This window comes from Osmia lignaria, chromosome 15 (assembly GCF_051020975.1).
Source record: "Osmia lignaria lignaria isolate PbOS001 chromosome 15, iyOsmLign1, whole genome shotgun sequence".
Classification (NCBI taxonomy): Eukaryota; Metazoa; Arthropoda; class Insecta; order Hymenoptera; family Megachilidae; genus Osmia; species Osmia lignaria.
In genome coordinates, this window is record NC_135046.1 from 2,201,927 (window position 1) to 2,223,053 (window position 21,127).

Genomic DNA, 21,127 nt, shown 5'->3' on the forward strand with positions numbered 1-21,127 from the left:
CTAGATATAAATTTTTTTTATTTTACAAAATATCAGTCTATTTTTCAAACGATAAATAAGTGAATCGAACGTGGTTCCAAAATACTGCAATGCAAGTGCACTTTTCTTCTTAATATAATTTTGCACTTTCTCATATAATAAATTAATTTTTCCAGACAATAAACGGGTTAATGACTGTTACTAAAATTAATGTAGCTATAAAATAGAATTTGAGACTGAAAGCATAGGATGTAGGACAATATTAAATTTTGTATGGAAAATAATTTTGAATTCAAACATTTGTCAAACATTTATTTATTTAATTATTTATTATTCGTACAATCGAGCGTAGAACACAAAAAACATAATGACAATTTTGATCACTCGTGAACGAAATTAAATTGAATTGTTGCGACAGGAGAGGTGACATTTGTTCTATTTCATAAAAGGTGGAATTCCAATCGACAAGCTCAGCATGTGCGTAATTAACGATATACTCTTGAATCTTTGTCACATTCATTAGCAGATAACAACCCACGTGCATTACACTTGCATATCACGCTGACAGTGAATACATATGCAAATGAAATCTTATCAGGTTTGTATCCAAATGTCACCCACGTCAATGCCATACAGTTTGCGATCTTTGTTCTCAGCATATACAAGGTGTCAATCAATTTCATTTATAGAAACATTATAAGATTCTATAATTAGATTAAGGCATATCAAATAGTGTATCAAATTTGATTACATAAATGCACTGCAAAACATCATATTGAACGATGTTAAAAAGATTGATAGAAGCACAGTGTTCCAAGTTGTAGAATGGTTTAAGTCGTCGATAGTCGTTTCTTTTTTCGCGTCACTGCCGTGTCGAGATAAAATCCAAGAGGAATTCGTCGATTCCACGGTGAAAGGAATAGGTTCAAACGACGAGACGCCTGTGATTGGATCCCTTCGTCAAAACTTACTCCGTTTCCTGGGTTTACACGACGAGAATGAAGGAAGAAGGTGAGGAAATTACGTGTCACTTGCGTATCAAAGATTCTGCTCGTGCGAAACGATCGTAACCCCTTCTGCTTTCTGTATACGTATATATCATAACGCGTTTCTATACATTTAATTCTTTACAAATAATCTCCATTTTTCGATGATCATATTATTAGGCAAAGATGCCACCCTGGTAGTCGAATATCTCAATATTTCCTAATATCATGGGAATGAAACAGTGATTTATCTACCGTTCCTCTGGGTGTCCTCTTTAACACTAGGTTTACGGGACCCCGTCATTTTGACGAATTTCAAACTTCATGAGCAAATTACGCCTAAAGCGTAAACACAAAGCGTTTGGCCCAAGACTAAGAAACGATTATTTATGCAATCCTATCAAATTTAATTAACTTATATTAAGTTGTTTTTAAATTAAATTAATCTTTTTTTTTAAAGAAAATACGTGGTTTCCTTTACCCGTCAATTTAATGGGTGGCCGTAAAGATAGGTATACAAACATGTCCGTAAATCTAGTGTTAAAATCCAAATAAGAATACAACGAGGAGGGTCCTTACAAAAACTAATTGTCGCGCTTTTCCGAGCGAGAAAAAAAATGGACAAATGGGTGGAAACCAAATGGACAGAGCTTCTTTGGCAAGGATTGGTTGGGTCAGTTCGAAAGATTCGTGAGCAGAGGGAAAGAAAAAATTGACGCAGGCCAGCTACACGCGTGGCAGCTTAATTACCGTCCACACTCGAGTGTGAAATTGTCAATTACTACGGAAACAGACACCCTCTCCTCTCTCTCTATCTCTCAGCTTCAGTTTTCCAATTAACTCGAAGGTATATTCGTTACTATACTCTATCGACGTATTCGCTCTTCTCCTTTGAACCATTTGACCAGTTCCAGTTGCATTGACATTGTCAAGAAAACCTATAACTTTGGCTCCATTTAACTGGTCGATAAAATATCGATGAAAATATTGTCGAGAAAGTCTTCGTGAATCAAGTCAAACGGGCTCGAAGCTTTTGATTCATTTCATAGGATGAAAGGAACCTAGCGTTGGATGAAGTACGTTAAACCCGTAGAGCTATAAAATGTTGCGCGGGCTTTTATGTCGGAAATTAAATGTTTCGAGTGAAACGAAAGGGTATAGAAGCTTAATGTACAGAGTGCGTTGAAAACAGCTACAGAAACAAAGTTTACAACACAAACGTGACTTTCAGGCTGTTTTTGAAGTTACAAAGTCGTTTCAAACGTGTAATATTGGAAACTGCAAAGTAATGTCATTTTTTTCAATTTTCTGTTTATACCTTAAGAGTCATACTATTGTAGTTTGGTAGAGTATCTTTGGAACCATTAGGGGCTCAGCACGGGTATAACCTCAACATTCTAACATTCTAAAGCTCCAGAATTCGAAGTCATTTATCTATTCTTTGTTTGATAATACAGCTGTGAATTGAAGATTATAGTCAGTGTTTAACGCAGTATCAAGCAGAATACATCCGTAACAGGAAACACGATATTGGGGAGTTTGCTAATCGATGTCGGATTAATAGATTCGCGTTCCTCAAATGGACATACACGGCCGCGATATTACCTTGCTCGTAAAGGAGACTAGTATCCGTGAGTATAATCGAATAGAGGATAATCGATGATATCTAGATCTTGATCAAAACTGATATTCATAACGGGAGAAACTCTAAGCACCAGCTGCAAATGGATTCTACCACTTCTGCCGATAAATAATCCTCGAAATTGATGGATCGCGTTTGGGTAAGGAGAACAGTTGCACTGATCAGAATACCGTAACAGAGTATTCTAAGAAACTATCTACTTTTTCTTATTTCATCAAAGCATACGAGGAACCGGCAATGATTATGAGTCTCGTATCACATCACAAATAAAATCCATCCAAAGAACCGACGTTGATAGACGAAGTTTATATTAGGAAAGTTTTTATGTTTCCTGCAGACTGAAACGGTTATACAAGTCCGCGCTTTTCTTCCCGAAACTTTGTCAACTTGCAATATGACAAAGTCACTTGAATTAATTATACAATGAGAATGTTTTGTTTTTGCATGGTGCATTGGCTATTTCACGTTTTTCACACTGGGTAATTTTTTCATGATGTTCCCTTCCTAGAAGATCATTTGATTTTAAAAGTTTGTAAATTTTATTGAAATACTATTTCATCTTGTATTTTGCTCTTCATTAAATGGTGTAAGAGCAAGTGCATTACTGTGTCCTTCACGTTTCATATTTTCATTGTAACTTCATACACTGTTTTTATATGACATTTTAATTATATTTTTATCCACGGGAGTTAAAGTTTTTACGAAAATCTCTGGAACAACGTATATACAGCATCGTGGAGCTGTCAGAGAAAGGGGTTTGAAGAGCACTCGCTCCTTTCCGCTGGTCAGAGTGATCGACGAGGGTTCAGAATCTCCATTTGGTCCTTTTGCAGACATTGCTACAGGATTAATAAATCAAAATCCTGGCAGGGAGGACGCGTTAGAAATCCGAAAGGATATCGTTAACCCGGTTTACCTTATAAGTGCTTCCCACTTTAGCAATCATTGTCTTTGACGTTTATTTTCACCTTTATTAATTATAAAATTTAGAAACTTCTTATGCTACCTTTTAGTATTGCGTTTTTAGTTTTGATTATTCTTGTCGAGAAGTTATCGATCACTCCGTTAAACGTACAGGAACGTTTAATAGGTTGAAAAATAGAAAAAATTAAAAAGCATTAAATAGTCGATAAGAGTGTATGTAATAAGTACTTAATTTATTACGGACATTTTGTTTATTCTAGTGAAGATTACTGGGAAGTTTATATTTTCAATCCGGTTAAAGGATGAGCACGGGTTAAAATAATTTATCGTTTTGGTACGCGAATAACTCGGATTTTAAAAGAGTGATAGTATATTTCAAAATAAAATGTAATTCATAATAGCGCGTCTGATGAATCTGAAATCCAAAACAAAATACAGAATAAAAACAAATTAATACAGGATTTCATTTTTTAAGTTTCCATTTCCTTTTTTTAAAACGACACGTAATTTATTTTTGCTACTTAATTTGTACACAACACAATTGTTAGCTTTTAATTAATTAAAATTCAACCAACTCGACTTTTCCTTTTTCTACAAGAGCGTTGTCTGTTTGCTAAAAGCAACTGAAGGAACCATTTTAATCTAGAAATTAATAGCACTGATAAATTCACTAAAATTAAATCGGTATATATATATTCAAAGCAAACACAGTCCCGCCTTAGAGAAACATTTTAGCTTGATGTTATTTCAATGATTACAAAACTTTCCGCTATTCGCGAATCAGAAATTGTTTTAATTAATGAAAAGTTTAGTATGTTATTAAATACATTACTGAAATCCCTGAAAGTTAAGTGATAAATGTGAAGAAGTTTAATTGTCGTTTCATGAAGGTAAATGATCCCATTACTAAGCATATATATATGAACACATTTATTGTTAGTTTAATAAATTTAAGTAGTTACTATGGTCTCCAAAGAAGGATTATAAAGTTACCATTCACCCTTTTCGGAGGAGCATACCAAAAAGCCTTTAATTTCTGCACCTCCTCATCCCAATTTTTTGCATACATTTTATCCCATAATTTGCGTAACTGCAGAAGCTGACAAGGGGGCTGTTAAGACAAGTTTTGCTCATTACTTAAGTAGCGAGCACCCTGACAATTTACGATTGTCCGGCCGAGTACGGTCGATTGTCCGTGAATTTCACCCCCAGTTGAACGTACGTGTACGTGGGTAACGTCTGATGCACAACGACCAGGTCAAAGTTCTTACCGAACTCTCGTTAAACAAGGTTGAATGAAGGGGGGTGTAGGATAAGGAAAGATAAGCAAGAAAGCAGGTAAACAGAGGGTAGTTTGGTGGATGAGCGAAATAGAGGGAAAGAAGGAAACCGAATTGGACGAGCGCGTGAGAAACTAGCGAGGATCCGAAATTAGCATATATTTTATTAGGTTGTTGCATCAAGAGGATATTTCTCGGTTTAAGCTATAAAACGTCATTTAAAGGTAAATCAAAATTTTGTTACGCATCCCTTTCACCTTTTATTGTTCATTTGAAATCCATTTATAATAAGATGTCGAGAAGGGAAGTGAAACAATGCCATTCTACTTTAGCAAAAATTTATTTTGTCACATACAAAAGTAAACCTTTACATGGTTTCCACACAGTGTTTAAAGATCATCCCATACAATTGAGCAATATTCTAATCGTGTAACAATCAAATTCCATATGAACTGTTTATAGATCAAATTGATTTACTCTACTTGCTGAATTTTTAAAATTTTTAGTGTCAAAGCATTTGCTTGATGCTTAATTCTTTCTATTTTATCAATTTCTCTTTCTTTTGTTTTGTAAAATTAATCGATTTAGCAAATGAGGAGCTCATGTATTCTCGCGAATAAATTAATTCAATTACTTTCTTCATTGTATTCCACATTCTGGGAAACTAGACAATATCTACTAGTTTTATATTGTGACATATCATTTTGCAACTAAGGAAATCCATCAATTTTATTCTTTGTTACATCAGAAAATACAATTTCTTGATAACATTAAATTATTCTTGTTTATTCGTCCAAGTAACTATAGTAAAGTATGAAAGACCTACCTTCATACTGATTTTATGGAATTTTTTTACATTACCACTGTAAATTCTTATTTTACGCATTAATTACAATCGATTTCTTATTTAAATAATATATATTGAATCTTAAGATACTTTCCAGGTTTATTAGAGAGCCAAAGGGATCGATTTCGATCTGAAACAGAATTAATTGATAATTGAAAATATGTTCAATGGTAATACTTTTATTTATACCTAAATATTTTCAGAGCACTGCAATCATGTTTGAATACAAGCTTAGAAATAACGTTAGTCACGTGAAATTTTGTCGAACGTAAGTCGTAATACGTACGACCATTTAAATTATTCACCAACAACTAATTACAATAGCGCCGTGCTGGCGTCGATTATTGTGTTATGTGAATTTAATCAACCGTAAAATAATTGGGCCGCTTCGTTGGGTAACTTGTTACTGGGTCAATCATGGCAAAATACGCGAATAACCGAATAAATGTATTCTAAATTAACGACTATACGCTTCTATGGCCGTCTAAATTAGTAATCTGTAAGAGTAATGGGGTACATAATTAATGCATCAATTTTATAATTAATAATTAAAGCAATCATTTTACTCTTCCTTGCCCTCAGGTACTGGGAAGGCCTACTGGTCCGGCTACTTACCCAATGTAAATTTATTAGCCTCGGGACTAGATTTTTCCCTACTCGGGAATGCTTGTCCTCTGAGGTATATTTGGTCTCAAATGATTACCTGATGGGCTTCCATAAAATGATCCTCACGTCCTGCTCTTGGCGACACAGGGTGCACAAAAGAAAACGAGCACAACACCGCCACCAAGGATCAAAGCGATCATGGCTAAAATCGTCCAAGCGGTGGAGGAAGATGTGACTCGAGCAGAGAGGAGTCTTTTAACAGCTGGTAGCTCGACTACTTCGTCCGTGCTCAAACCCAGCTTCTTGGTCTTGTTGAGCAAGAACCTCAACCGTCGTGATGCCTTTTCGCAGGACATGTCTTCCAAGATCGTTCAAACTGCACAGAGTCTCATCGTAAGCAAATCAAATCCTTGCTGTTCCCTAAGGACGATTTATCCTTCCGGTATGACTGCACTCTAGGGCAAGATGGCAGAAACTTCGGTAGTTTCCTTCCACAGCCAGTATAACTGTTCTCCACGCATTATGTATGTCCGTTTGAATTGTCCCGAACGTCCCACTGCATTGAAACTTGTGCCGCAATACGCGTTAGTTGCGTGAATTGAAGATGACAACTGGTGAAGTTTTATAGACACTTTCCAGGGAGGATAGTCTCTTCTGGCTTGGGACGCTTAGTCCTGGGTATACTTTACAACCTGCTCATTGTATTGATGTTATGCTGGGCGGTTGAAAAGTGGTTGTTATTGTGAGCTTCCTTAGTTTCCAGCGACCCTCTGTGAACAGAACAAAGAGACACTTCTGAACGACTTTTCTTGGTAAGCAATGAATAATTGATACACGGAAAGTTCGTAATATCGCGTCGAATGAAAGTCGGCTAATACTCTTTCACCGATCCTTGAACATACATTAGGATTCTTGTGTACTGATAAGGGCGCTAAAAGAATCCATGAACACCCTGTTATAGTCTTCTGTTATAGACCACAGTAAAGATAAGTTTTTATTCGAGATCCTCAAATATCCCAGCACGTAGCAAGAAATTTTCGGAAAAACGTTGCTTCACGCGACGTGACTGTACCTTCCACTTGCGATCGCTATAACTCAAGAGAAAAAGTCACGTTGGAACGAGGCTCCAAGTTCTCGCAATTCATCGTGCTTTTTACTCGCAAGGCTTACGTGCGGATTTCTCGACTTACCTAACTCATTCTTCGGATGATTACGCCCTACGCTTACACGGAACCCCTTTTACGTGGGCTCCACCTTTTCTCAGTTACGCCAGCCCATCGTAATTACACAGCCGCACAGTATGCTGTTTCTACGATTTAGTTGAATTTAATTTGAGGAAAAGTTCTCTGCTTTAATCTGAACCCTATTGTTAGGTAAGTACTTAATAACATTGAATGTACAATACAGAGTACTCCACATGTTTCCAGTGTGTCTAGTGATCTAATTCAATAGTAGCAGTCAATTGGAATTGACTGTATTTTTATTTTATATTTCTTTGTAACTAGATTTATCCTATTCTATTTATTTAACGAAATTCTTTTTCTCCATTAAAACCAAATATATTGCGCCTGGTATAACTCTTCGCTTCTTCGTGATTTATGTACTTCACTGGAACCAGAGGGATCAGTTTGAATAAAGATTTGAAGTTTTGATGGATGTTTGCTCGGAACTTTTCCAGTATGACCTAGCGAATGTCTGTAACGCTGATGTACGTGATAGTAACTATCTTTTACAAAACATTTTCTACTTAAATCTATTTTATTTTCATCAGATACTATATTTGAACAGAAATGGTTTGATTAGTGAATGGTATTTGAATATTTTACATACCATTTAAAGAAGTGTATGGAAAGCTGTTTTGAATTAATTTTACAATATTATGTAGTTTGAGTAAAAGACTTTAAGGTTGCCTAAAAGGAGTTTCGTGTTAATTTAAAAATTACCTATTTATAGTTTTAATACGGTATTAAAAGGCGCCTCGGGAAGGCAATTGACACATTCCGTGTTACCTAGCTTATCCGTGGCTTACCCGTAGCTTACGAGAGAAACCATAAAAGAAACATTAATCGACTCAGTGTATTCTTCGGATTTAATCTTGAAATAAAATAAAAAATAAAATCTGAAAGTCTTCACTTTTAAATAATAAAAAATAAATAAATACATAATCCACTGTCAAATTCTTACAAATTACTGATGAAATAAGGAAAAAGACTCACTGGTGATAAATGATCGAAGACATTCCAGCAGTTCCAAGCAATTAGCGTCACTTTTGCAAATGACACACAAAAGCACTATCTTTCAAAATCTTTTTAATTTCAATCTTGTCAACGCGAAACAAAGATTGATTCGATAAATAGAACAAGGGTTCCTCTTTTACCACATAAAAATGTATCGGCGACCATTCGGGTAACCACGTGACGAGGATCTTCACGCAGAAATACCGTATACCACATCCTCGAGGGGTGTCGCGACGCTTACTGCCGGGAGAATGCCTGGTTGCGCAGCTTTATGGGTTACGCTCTTTCCGCCCCCACTACTAGAAACCACCCTTCCCGCAGATATTTCCGCTTCCGTGGTCGTCGGAATACGTAACGCTGGATTTGAGGCTGAAATTCGAATTCGAGACCTAATCTTCGAGTTGATATTGCTACTAGGTGTCCGTCATTCAAGGTGATTGCATTTGTCTCTTTACGCGATACTCCATTCGATGTTAAAATTTTGGTAATGGAAATAAAGACCATTTTCTACCCTCTTAGGTACCTCGACCCAGTTGTGTAAGACATCCCCGCACGATGTAGGAATTACATATGTGTCCCAAGAGTCTTGACAAGATATCAGAAGTCTAGAAAGTTCAAAGTATTACCCTAGTCTTGCACGTAACTGGGAAATCGTTAATGAGCGAGAATGGACTCGCGACTCCATTAATTGTTGCCACGGGCCAAGATGGAGGTTCACGTATTTACGCAAGGTCTTCGTTCAAAACATTGCCATAATCATAGAGAAACTTTGAATAAAGTTGCAAGCAACACACGTACGCTCATGGGCGAATGCTAATGACCGTCAGAATTACTTGGCCATCTTGTCAGCCTGGATTACATGGTCTAACAATTACAGTTGTTAAGGTGTGAGTTTTGGTTCGAACAGAATCTAGGAACTCAACCTGTGAACTCCGAGCTTCTCCTAATCAAAATTAGTCCCAAAAGGGTGATTTAGAATCGTAGAATCTCGTTGTTAAAATTGTAGAATTTCAGGATTCTGAAATTTCCTGGTCTTAAAACTGTAAAATTGTAGAACTTTAATCCTATAATCTTTACGTTTAGAATGCCCAGTCCATACCTAATTACCCTAATGCAGATGGCACGTATTTAGCAATCTAATTTCATTCAAAGAGAAGACAACCCTTCAACTCTACCCAATAAGGCTTTGAGTGCTGAGACCACGTGTTACGAGAAAAAATAGAACACTAACGATCTTCGCTCCCTTTCACAGCCACTTAAAACACCTTGCCCGTCGGTATTGTATGTACTCCCTTTGATCTAATGAAACTGCTAACAACGAAAGTCAAACTTGAAGAGAAAGTATACTTCAGACCAGAAACAGACTGTCTTTTTCCTCTTATTTTTAGCCAATTTTTTCAATGGACGTCTTGTTCTCGTTTCTCATCCCTGCTCCCACAGCAGAAAACAAACGATTCTTTCCCTCTTCAACATATCACAATGATTCTTTTTGACAGTTATTCGGTCAACGAATAGAAGTCGGAAATATTCTCAGTCCAACGGTGAAACGGTAATTTTATGAACTGCATTTTTTATTATCAATATTTTTGCTGTTGGAACTTGGCTATCTGGAACTTTCTCAGTTTGTTACAGTAATAAATATATTTCCTGAACAGTTTCTTGTTGCTTAATTTATCACATACCGTAATACGACTAAGTTTAAAGGATAAGGAAACTTGATGAGTTTATAACATAAACTGCACCCTGTTGGCACAAAACTTTATCCAAAATATACATATATAATAGTTCGTAGGTGTGTATGGACGAAGGAAAGTAACTTACAGACATTCAAAGGTAATATACCAAATTTTTAAATTTACCAATTTATCAGTCTCTTTATAAATTTTATGGGACGATCTAATACTTTACTGCACCAAGGGTTGAAAACATTCATCTGTTGGTTCTACTTAGCAGTTTTTCAAGGTAAAGAAAAATAGTGAAAAAAAAGAAATAAATAGAAATCGAAATGAAGAAACAGAGATGTGGAAGTAGGAAGGGTGCTGTGTTGAAGGAAATGCAAGGAGTACGTGAACGTCGTGCCACAAACTAGACTCTGGCTAGAGGTTATAAAGGAACTTCTTTCTGCTGTTTAGAGGAAGTCCGAGAGCAAGAAGGAAGAAGAGTTTTTGCTGGCGGAAAAGCAAACCGCTTGAAGGATTTTGCCACGAACGTGGCCAAGGGAAAATAGTGATTCTGTAGCTGCTGGAGGTAATAGCGGGGCGATTGAGATCGTTTCGAATAACATATAGATTTTAATATAACCTAAAATCAATTACATAATTATCGTCAGTTTAACGATATATCTGCAGTGAATGCAACGAGAATTCTTGGCTCATAGCCATATACCGAAAACGCAATTTTAGGGTAGCCAGTTAGCCTCAACTCTGGGACGCATATTAGATATTTCGTTACATTAATTCGGTTTCAGTGCTTGCGCTTATGCGACGCCTGGTCGCATGTGGTTTAAAACAAGCTTAACCACGATGCACTTCCGTTAAACCGCGTCTTTAGCGTAATCGATATTTTCTTTTTTCATTCATTTTGAAAAATGAACCGTTTTATATCAACAAAATTAAATCCAAAGTTATAAGTTTTATAATATAAAATTTCAAAAAATATTAAATATAATTTTCCTGAGTAAACGCTTAACCGCATGTAGTGCAGCCGTTTTCCACTAGAGCGCCATTCTCCCTAGGGGAACTTAAGTTTGTCGGTGCTGTACATCCTACATATGCTGTTTTCTAGGTACTAAACTCTGGTACGCTCTGTGTAGACGCTAGGTGAATCGTTTCCTAAGTACATAGATGCTTTGGTTACATCTGTAACCAGATTAGATCCTTATTTATGAGGAGCTGGGCAAATAATTTGGAGAGTCTTCAGAGAATCGTCAAAGTAAATTGACGCAGCTCCTCTCCCATGTCGACTGAAACCGTTCATTAGTGTTTTGCGTTTAACGTTGGAAACTTCAAAACGGGAACGGGAACCATTAATTATTGTGACAGTGATACAGTGTAATGTAATACCATAAATAATAAGGAGTATGCTGCTGTGTACCAGAAACATTCTGAACGGATTTTCACTCATAAATCGATTTAATTCCACCTACCAAATACGATTTTATTGTAATGAATTATTGCACATTATTAGCGAACGTCGTTTATTAATTCTTGGAAGGAGTATAAATATTTCACACTTGTTATGCTCGTTAATCGACCTTTCCATATGAAATTTTATTTTTTAATCTCTTTTATGTTTTAATAATTATCAATGTATCTTATGATATTGTCTAGCAGCGTATTTACACGAATTTCTTTGTTCGGTATCAAAGTGGGTCCCACGTGTTACTAAGCACCCCTATATACATACCATATACCCATGAAGCTACTATTTCGCCATTGTACCATATGATGGCTGCACGATTATTTCACTGTCCCGACGTGTCATAATCACACACACAGCCACGCACAAACAAGCATGTTCATACATACATGCAGTGAATGTTTCGCAGTGAATCGTCGGAGATCGGTCTTTGGCACGTGCATTTGACAGTTTAAGATTATTTACACGTAGGCTACGGAAGCTTCCAGGCCAAATCGAAACGAGGTTATGAAAGACGGCTGGTATAATACATTTATGGAACATTCATGGAACAGCCAGACCAGATTGCCGCTCGCTATTGCCAGGTAACTGGCAGGCTATACACCAATGCCCATAAGTACATATTAGGACATTTGTACAGTACCGAGTACGGTAGGATTCTCTAGGGGAAAAATGGCGGTATAGGGAAAGAAAGCCTCGCTATACGTTACAGGATAAAATACCCCTTTGAAATTATGCAATGCATCATGCTGTTTTAGAATGCGACCAATTCGTGATTGATCCTCATGAATATGGGCAGACGGAGTATGGAATTATGGTCGAGTAACAACCACGGACAAGTTATAGCACGTTCGAACGCTATTGACCGGTCTTTCAACGAGATAATGTGCACACATCGGTTATTCACGCTTCAGTCACGCTTCAGAACTTAAACTCTATAAACTTCCGTGTTACTTTGAAGTTAATTAACAAATTTCTATGATAAATTCAATATTGTTACATTGTATACCATTAGGACTTAGAAAGATCCCAATTTTTTTTCTCGTTTCCTGAAGGACCTATTTCTACAGCCCTAAAAGAGGACAATTATGAAACATTTTCAATATGTCAATCAATGTAGTAACTAAAATGAAATATTTCAAATAACACGAATCCAGCACATCTGCTGTGAAATAAGAAAATGTGAAAACCACGAGACGCAATAGAAACTGAACGTAATTGAATGTCATGTTTCATATCTGTCCTCTCTGAAGCAGAAGAAATAGCAACATTGCATCGCAGATCTCTGAATTCCCTGCATTTTCCGGAGGTCCTTGCAGCCTCCTATGCCATGGTGTTTACTCGAACCTATGCTTCGTAGACAGGAACACACGTGTGTATGTACGCAAGCTATATCTATAAGAGCGATATGAATTCCGCTAGGAAAGTGCACATGTGTGCAATGTGTTCTGGTGCATCGAACGTATAGCTTGAGACGACAACGCGTCGAAAGGAAACGCTGTTGGAATGTAAACCCAGGTCGTTGTGCTTGGAATTTTCGACGGAAGCATCGAACTTTCGCTTGTTTGCAATTAAGCCCTGATTGACTTGTTAGGACTTGATAATCGTTCTAACAGGTACTACTAAAAATTTAGCGAAAGAGGGATCAGAATTTCTGAATTTTCTTAAGATTCCTTTATTCGTGAAACTTAATAAATTGCCGATGGCGTAAAACTTCGATGTCGGTGGATTTACATCATGTTTGCGCCGTTCGAATCGAATTTGCGGCCCTTGACAAATGGTCCTGGCATGCTTCTGGCACCTTTCTAATCTCCTCAACCTTCGATCTTAATTCACGTCCTCTTCCAAAGCGCGCCAGCGAAAATTCATCTTCAAAATGCACTTGGCCGAGGTCAGTCGAGACGCTCGCGGATCGAATTCTTTCGAGAAACTGCTTGAAAGTCATTGATGGAAAGCACTCTTATCCGTGAACTTACAAAGTCTACACGATGTTCGTTCCGCTTCTAAGGAAACGCATCATTTATCATCTTTGAGGCGTGAAAGATTTTCAGGTAAAAAATCACTTTACAGTTAAATATAAAGTATATATATGTATATGTATAGTTCCATATCCCACCGTACCCACTTTAAAAGTAGATTCTATATGAGATTAGTCATAGTTTCCCTATCCCCATCAAAATTTACCAGGAGTTAGCCCCGACCAGAGTCGAATCCTCAACGTCCTCTGGGAGTTAGAATCTCGACGCAGATCGTTGCAAAGTAAATAGAGAAGACACTTTAGAGGAATGTAATATGTCTGGACACAAAGCACGAGACAGTCATAATTTTATTTGATTATACTTTCCCGACTGTTGCCATTCCGCTAATGAAACGAAGCACCGGCTAATGAGCCTAATGAAGAAGTTCTGTTGTAAGGTGTACTTATGGGAATTGTGTAAAGGAAAGATATTTCTGACTTCAGATTCGAACTGAATGACCCGGATTATTCCCCATTGGGTTCCTCTACTACCAGCTTCTAGTACTTTCTTTCCGTCAGTTGATCGGCAAACAACGAGCCTACCGTTAGACCCAATCAGCTAGGAAAGCAACGGCCATTCGACATTGCTGATCTGCTTCGTATGCACTTATGTTAGGAGAAACTAATTAATCCGCAGCATGATTGCAAGTAAATCGAATCCGGGCCAGGGTGGCGAAGGATCGTCGAGGAAGGACGTAGATGGGCGGGAAGTGTATGTTAAAGGAACGGAGGGTTGGCAGTTCAGCACGCTCGTCGAGTTAAATATGCAAATCGAGTTGCACTTATGTCTCGGGTTGCAGAAGCTACGGGAGAGCTTGCCACGGGGGTGCAAACACTGCCTCCAACCTACCCGGCCGTCCCCCTCAAACTGTCGACGGCAGTATACTTGAAGGGAAGTGCTCCCTGACCCGACACGCTCTTTCTAATGTTTGTTCAATTAAATCCCATCCGTGAGCAACTGATTTCCTTCATTTGCTTGCACACCGTAATTTTCGTTTCAACGAAAGCCTTCGAAAGTTCTGACTGCCCCCTTGGAGAATGTACTTGGTTAACCACGAATGGCAACGATAGCTTTTTGAAATAATCAATTATCAAAAATGAAACGATATATTAATAATAATGTTGGTAATTAAGAGAAACTAATTATTCTGACCAAATGAAATGCATACAAAGCAACATGTGTATACATAATAAATTAATAGATTTAATTTAAACAAAACGCCATTGTAATTTGATTCGAATTTAATCAAGGTTGCTTTAAAATTTACAATTATGACAATACATAAATTCATTACATTACGTTTCAATTAATTAATAATTGCTTACCAGATCGTAGAGCTGAGGTACATAATTTTTAATTAATAGTTTGATGGAAAAGTAGTCTTTCTATTTATTTATTGAGACGGAATCATGATTGCGTGCCAGTAAAGCTGGCTTTGATGATTCTGTTCAATTATTTGCTCGTTAATTACTTGTAAATATTCTCACTAGATCAGATGCATATTTGTTCAGTAATATTTTCTGTAAAAATGTACAAATGATTGTTGCAATAAAAATCAATGAAATTAAATATTTATATTAAATCTGTTCTATTGTTTATTCTTAAAATGATGTCAATACGTGTTCAATTATTTTCCTTCACCAAAATCCTGTATATAAATATATTTTGAAACATATTAACTCTGGTATTCTAATTAAAAATAAATACATGCATAAATGAATGTAAGTGTTATAATTAATAATGTACGCCTTCTTCAACAATTTGAATTTATGTGATAATTTTTAATCATTAGGATTTAATTAATTCACTGGCAGGTAACCTAAATAAAACATGTCCCCGATACATCATGTCGGCGCAAAGACGTAAATCCGCAAACCTCAACCGGGCTACAGCTTGTTAAACCGGGTACAGGGTCAGTTTTAAGTGCCAAAAGCTTCTGCACAACAACCACGTGTAACGTCAGAAATGTGTACACTATATTTTAATTAACGGGTTACCACAACGCACCTGCCCCGTGTCCATTAGCAAATTCTACGTATGTAATTTTAAAGTAAGGTTTCGTTGTAGATGGTCGCCACGTAAATAGGTATTCTTTATTACCTTTCCTTTTAAAAAACAGAGAAGGTAGTAACATGCGAGTTTTACTACCGATCTTTTCCAATGTGATGTATAAAAACATGAAACTTGGTTTTAAATTCATCTGAAAATATTAAAACTTTAAACATCAAAGGGCTACTCAACGAGGCGAGTTCCAAGAACTAATGGGGAAGCAACGACTAGCTTACAAGGCAATACAAAAAAGTATACGTCCACTCCAAACATAAAGGTTTTAATATTTTGGAGTGCACTTAAAGTCCATATCAGTCTTTCGTTCAAATTAAGCATTCATCAACGGCGAAGGATATTTTTGTTTTGCGTTGTGCAACACAGCTCAATCAACACGTTCACACACGAATACAACAGATGTCAACTGTTGTTTCACAAATCTGTACGTAACTCGAAACTCGATTTGCAAGCTGTTTAATTTTCACCGGTTATTCATTAGCCAGTTACCAACTCGTTATTACGGACCAGTGAATTATTGCACGCGTGTATGCCGGCTTGCGGAGCGGACGCGTTCGTCGCGGAATCGCGGTTTCCGGTTCTCTTTACGCGCCATACCGCAAATGAGCAGCTCCTGGCGTGTACTCAACACTGTACATTGTACATAAATGATCAATAAAGACGGAACGATTATGCGAAAAATCAAGGTATTTTTTATTCCTCCAGTAAAAAATTAATCTGTAAGGAAATCGTCAGGAAGGGGCAAGAGCAAGGGGTGCGTCACTTAAAATTTTATAAGACTCAATAAGAACATACAGAACATTAATCTTTCATTTAAGAAAGAAAATTCCTCAAACGTCCTTTAACCGAACTTTCTCAATTAGAACTTACAATAGAACAAAGTTAATTCCATTTTTAATAAAGTTAGTTAAAAATTTAACAATCCTTTCTATGCATCCTGATATAAATACCATTCTCTGTAAAGGAATCCTCAGACAAGACTATAAATCCATCAAAAAAGCTTAACAGAGAAATGTCCCATCGTCGATGAACCGACGAGACGGTTAATATCGCACTCGGGCGTCTCTTAAATTAACGGGAATCAACGATCCACGGGATCGTATCCCCTTTCAGCTTATCACGATAATTCCAGGGCAAAATCACACGTCGCATTCGCGAAACGACGAGGACAGTCGTTGACGATAATTCTTGGATCATAATTCCATTCGGACCGACGAGATCCGTGACGGAAAATAGGACCGCAATTGCGGGCGGGGATGGACAGAGAAGGGGTGGCTATGCGTCGAGAGAAGAGGGTATTTCCTGTTGTTCCTATGTCGTTTTCGCGTACGAAGGAAATTTAATTAGTCGGAAAGCTAGCTTACCAGTGCCGCGTGCATTCGAACGTGTCGCTCGGAACTACGACACTAAAAGCGGAGGACGTGGACGACGAGAAGCGAACAAAACCGGGAATGAAGACATGACGACAAAGAGACAAGCGACGGAGAGAGAAGAAGAACGGAGTGAATCGATGGAACAAAAAAAATTGGTAATTCGGACCGGTATAGGATGGAGAGAGCTACAATCAGAATGAATAAGATAAGTTAATCATCATTAATTAACTGGACATTCTGTTGGTTACCTATGTTAGGTTGTTGCATATCAATTTTAAATATAAAAAGCCATCCATGACCCTAACAAATTTTTTTAAATGACATTACACTGACCCAACTATGCTTTGTTTCTAGGCTACGTCGATTCGGACAGCACCAATTAGACCAACAACGCGCTCGTGCAAATTAATACAATCCGTTGATATAAAACTTGTTAATTACAATCTCCCACACTTGCACAATATTTATATATTTTTACGAAACAATGGAAAGAATTTCAGCCAAATGTAAACCGACCTAGAAAGTAGCTTTCGGCTTAATTAAAGATGAAGGGCTGGCTTTGAATACTGAAAGGTGATACAATTAATTAATTACATTTTAAAAAGTATTTATTGTATCCTAAAACAAAAACTGACTTTAATTATCACTGATTATTTTATAACCAATGAATTAAGCAGATAACGTAATTGATATATATTTAATAGATTATTAGCAACGTAATTAAAAAAGTAATTTTATTTTCTTCATTTACTCATGATTGACCCAATTTAATGTATGGTAATATGTATATTTACATATTCTTTTTGTGACTTTGTTACCACTTTCTGTACGAATAAAATAGGTTTTTAATTAATTTTGTTTACGAACATTTGTTATCGACAAGACTATGAAATTAAATAAACCACAAAACTTGCTGTTTGAAGGCAATATACGATGACAAAAGACAGTAATGAATTTTCAATTAATTTGATAATTTGTGCAAACGATTTCCCTTAACCTAACAGGAAGGAACGTTCTCTTTGTTACCCTCGGTTCTATTTGCTCTGCCACGAAAGCAATCGAAGCTCGTTCCTTGTAATGTCTGGCGAAGCATAGTATGGAACTGTGTAAATCACATTAGACGCCATTTTGAAGCTAATGAGCCGAGAAACGAGGCTGAATCGAGAGGTGTAACAGCTTTGCTTTTTCGTCGCCTACGCTTGAAACGTCTCTTCTTCGTTTATCTTCCCATTCCCCTTTCGTTTTCTTCTTCTTCCTTCGAATCGAGTAACCAACTATTCTTCAAAGAACAATGATGCGTTCGGATGCCTTTAGCACGGTAATTAGTCACTCGTCAGACGCGGTTCCAACAATGAAGTCAACATATTCCCGCCATTTCCTTGCATTATCTCTGTTGTACAGAGATATCTGAAGCAACTGTACTTGATTAGCACGGCTTACGACAAACGTAATTGATACATGCCCTGATGCAGTGATCAGATTACGTTTCAAACGTATCTCGCCTCTCTACTGGGTTACATTTGACTGAAACACCTATGGTAACTGCTTACTGATGTATATTGCGCTGCTCGCAAAAAGTCCCTTGAAAGGAATAAAGTATTCTCGTTAATTTCTTCTTCCTGTTATCTTTTCTTGGCTATATTTCTTAGAACGAGGATTAGAAACGCAGGATGGTGAAGTTATTCACTTATTTTTATTCGCGGATTTCGTGCCACACGATAATTCTGTAAATTAGACGTTTCTTTTTATCTTCATCGCCAAGTAGACGAACAAATGTGTCCAATTGGGAAAAAACGTTTCCACGTTGCACACACGAACCAAGCGCAGGTACGGAGCCCTACGAGCGGCCACTAATCCATGCACGTTAAACCGCTTAGCCAGCGAATACCGCAAAAACAAAACTATAAATTAACACCGGCTTTGGATGCTTCTGTTTTATTGCTGGATTAACTCTAGATTACAGATAAATCACTTTGCAAGTGAAAATTTTATTGGTTTCGTCAATCTCCAGTGCAATGCGCTTTGGTTTCATTTTCAGAACTTAAATTGAACTAATTGACCTAAAGATGGCTTTTCATCCTTATAAGATGATTAATTAGGTGGCAGTGGTGAAACGGAACGTCACCGATGATCGGACACCGCTGTCAACCATTCGACCTGGTATAAGGGGAAACCTAGTTATTCCTATCACGGCCGCCGAAGAGTGCGGATCTACCTGTCAAATATACCTTCAATAAAATTTATTATTTTGTCCCTATTTATGGGTCAAAGCCCACCCTTCCCAGTTATTTATTATTCCATCCCTCTTTATGGACCTTGCGGAGTCCACCCTTCCCAATTATTTATGTTTTCCCTCTTTGTTGGACACGTGAAACCCACTCCTGTATTCCTGTTATCCTGCATCCCTTGCATCTCTGCATCTCTGCATCCCTTAAATCTCTGCATCTCTTGAGTCCCTTCCATCCCTTGAATATCTGTATCCCAGTAATTAAATTAAATATATAATTGGAAAAACGAAATTTTATGCAGAATTTAGTTCTTTTTTTTGCCACCTGGAGGCGCTGATTCGACATTCGAAATTTAGTTGAAATTTTTGCCGCTAGGGGCCAAAATTTCGGCATGCTTTAGTTCCTTTTTCTGCCACCAGATGGCGCTGGTTCGACGTCGAAATTTTAGTTCAAATTTTTGCCGCCAGGGGCCAATATTTTTGCAAAATTTCATTCCAATTTTTAACGTTAGAGGGCGCAAAAATCCCGCCCATTTGTGGAAATACAAGTAGCACTATTTAGCAATAATTATATGTATACATAATTAAGAAGGGATACATTGGAATGCAAGGATGTAAGGGCTGCAAGGATGTGAGGGGTGCAAAGATGTAAGGGATGCAAGGATCTAAGGGATGCAGAGATATAAGGGATACAATGATATAAGGAATGTAAGGAATTTAAATAATAACTCTCTTATTTTTGTTGAAATGATTTATTTATCAAGGCGCACAAAGTGAATACAAGTTTGTCAAACAATTATTTTAATAATTTTTCGGTCTTATGCTGATCTTAACTGATTTCTAAAGTAATAGAATCAAAGGGATTCATAATTGGGTCTTTTCAGTTGTCAGTGCGAGGTGTGGTAAAAGAGGGACGTGCAGATTTAACCTCGCATGGGGGTATCTGGGACTTCCAAAATGATGGCTCCTCAAGAACAAAGGCATGTCCAGTCTTTTCGTATCTGTAGTCACTGGCTCGAGACAGTGAGTGATGGGGTATAGTCATTGATATCGAAGCCATCTGTTAACGCACAGTAGACGTGCGTTAAACTGTTGCAATGCGACGTGTTTCACTAGTTTAGATCAAATAACGCTTGTTCTTTAAATACAAATGCAGCACTCCTCGAAAACAAAGGCATGTCCAGTCTTATTGGATCTGTAGTCACTGGTTTGAATATTAACTGTGCTCTCTAGACCGGAAAACCAACACGATTTGAACTCGGTAGCGAGCTTCGGCAAGTATATTAGCAGATACCCCGTGCAAATACTTCGCCTAATTATATGTACCGTGATCATACGGAAAATGATTAAAGAAAGGAAACTTTATTTTTGGTATATTCTTCCTTAAAAATTGATAAAATGCACGTACTATGTATTGATAGGAAATTATGTAGGAGAATTGTTAGGTGTCCCATAAACTGTATACATATTATCTGTACCTCTGCAGATATGTCGCATTATACACATACCTTATATCCGATAATACACTGAAGATATAGGATGGGCTGTGGTGGCTGAGTTTAGATAAACCAATGTATTAATTGGAAATTAATGCAAAACCCACGTCACGAATATCAATACCTATGAGGTATAAGCACTAAAGATAAACAGCTGAAGACGAAACAAAACATTCAAAATCTTTTTAAGAAGAAGACTGGATACAAGATATTAAATGCAAAGGTTAATCGCATGAAGAATATGCAAATATTGATCCGTCAAATTTATATTTTTATTATGATGTATGTAAGGATAAAGAACGCCTGTATG

The 21,127-nt window shown here is 37.2% G+C and overlaps 1 protein-coding gene and 2 long non-coding RNA genes across 4 annotated transcripts in view; 2 read left to right on the forward strand and 1 right to left on the reverse strand.

Annotated features, from left to right (window-relative positions):
• brm (ATP-dependent helicase brm) overlaps positions 1–14,890 on the forward strand; it is a 35,678-nt gene extending 20,788 nt beyond the window's left edge. Inside the window, exon 14 of the mRNA XM_076692492.1 lies at positions 14,101–14,890. The gene's annotated coding sequence lies outside the window, so the exon portion shown is untranslated. The remainder of the gene's footprint in view (positions 1–14,100) is intronic.
• LOC117600177 (uncharacterized) lies at positions 5,164–8,733 on the reverse strand. Its single transcript, XR_004580404.2, has 3 exons — positions 8,481–8,733; positions 6,362–7,034; positions 5,164–5,788 (listed from the first exon to the last, which is right to left on the reverse strand). It is a non-coding gene; the product is annotated as an uncharacterized LOC117600177 (long non-coding RNA).
• Positions 14,891–15,249: 359 nt separating the features above from the next.
• Positions 15,250–16,391, forward strand: LOC117600174 (uncharacterized). 2 transcript variants are annotated; one of them, XR_004580395.2, is made up of 3 exons: positions 15,250–15,378; positions 15,472–15,707; positions 15,777–16,391. It is a non-coding gene; the product is annotated as an uncharacterized LOC117600174 (long non-coding RNA). The 2 variants fall into 2 exon arrangements; XR_004580393.2 differs by having other exon boundaries at positions 15,472–15,692.
• The last annotated feature ends 4,736 nt before the right edge of the window (positions 16,392–21,127 follow it).